Here is a 1,668-nt window from a genome sequence, read left to right on the forward strand (position 1 = left end):
ACAGATTTGTCAACTGTCTGCTTCATTTCAGTCCTAAACAACCCCAGCCCAGGAGCTTGTCGCTCTGCTTCTAGGTCAGGCAGTTCTGAAAAGAGGCGACTCTACAGGGCTCTTCCCAAGCCCCTGTGCGCAGCTCCTCACTTTCCTCTGGGCATCTCAACACTGGAAGTACCCAGTTGAGGACAACGCCTTGAGCCATGCAGATGGATCGGGCAGCTTCTGCCTGACTGAGTTCAGCTTCCTCTCGAATAACTCTTGGTGGTCAGATCTGGCTGTGCCCAAGTCATCAGATTAGAAACCAACATCTGGAACCTGAACCCCAGAGGCAGGGCTGACCCACAACACACAATGACCTGAGAACTTGAGTGCTGAGGGCAGAGGCCGGGTGCCTGGAGGCCAGGATTGGTGCCCCTGTCGCAGCTTCCGCTCGCCTCAAAGCCTTCCCCAGCCAGGCCCAGGCACTTGCCTGGTGGGGGAGGGCACGAGTGAGTAGCAGGGAGGAGCAGAAACTTGGCACCTCAGTGACGGGGAGGGTGGACCCTTTCTGCGGGGCCCCCCAGGACCTTCTCTGCCTGCGAGAGCGGAAACGCAAATCCTCTTCTTACGTCCCAGCCACTCGTCCTCGCCGTCAGGATGGCTGAGCAGAGGCCCTGGCCAGGGCTTCGCAGAACTGCTCCTTCTGGAGCTGTGGAAGAGGCCGGCCCTGTTCTCCACACTCTTTTCTAGGCGTGTGGCTGAGTTGAGCTAGAATGATGGCAAAGCAGGAGCCCTCGCTTCTCCTCTCCCGTCCAGATCTGGCCCTCGTTGGCATCTGTGGTAGCTCACTTGAGTGCAGCTGTGACTCCTGCCAGTGAACCTATCTGGTCTTCAAGCTCCTTGGGCTCTAGGCCAGAAGCTAGCACTTGGAAAATGGGAGCCGAAAGGCTCGCCTTTGACTGTTCTGCTGACTTCTGGGTGTGGAGGACCTGGCTGAAAGGCTCCTAGAATTCTGAGTCTCTGGGAGGGGCTGCCTCCCTCCTTTTCCATCAGGATTCCAACAGGCTAGTAGTCTTCTCTGTTTAAAGTTCCAAGAGTTGGAATTTAAATAAAGGGTTGAACTGCAGCGGCGCTTTTCAGATCTTCCCCCTCCCCGACACTGGAGGGCCCAGGGTACACACCTACCAGGAACAGTGGCTCACCACAGAAGGGGCTGTCACTGGGGGAGGGCATGTGTTAAGAATCACCTGGCCAGAGACCTATCTACTGGAAATCAGAACTGGGCGATAGAAGGGCTGAGCAGAGCCCCCTCATCTACAGCAGGGGCTTCACAAAGGGACTTTGGTCCTTAGTCAACCAAAAAGAACCAGGCTTCTGCAGTTGTGGCGAGCTAGGCAAGTGTACATGCACGTGTGTGTGCACGCGTGGTGGCAGGTCCAGGCTGTGATGTGACAGCAGAGGGGCGGTCCAGGGCAGCTAGTGCCACAGCTCCCAGGGCTTCTCCTGTGGCAATGCACTTACTGCCTCTGCTGGGAGGCGAATGGTGCCATAAAGCTTAGTGACAACAAATTAAGAGGCTGGCAGTACCCCATCACTGTGAGAGTATCAGTGCCAGAGGTTGGTAGGGGAACGGGAAAAAGGAAAGGAGGGAGGGGACGCCACTGTCCCCGAAGCGAGGTTCTCGACTCCATG

The sequence above is a fragment of the Lepus europaeus genome, chromosome 12 (genome assembly GCF_033115175.1).
Source record: "Lepus europaeus isolate LE1 chromosome 12, mLepTim1.pri, whole genome shotgun sequence".
NCBI classification, from domain to species: domain Eukaryota; kingdom Metazoa; phylum Chordata; class Mammalia; order Lagomorpha; family Leporidae; genus Lepus; species Lepus europaeus.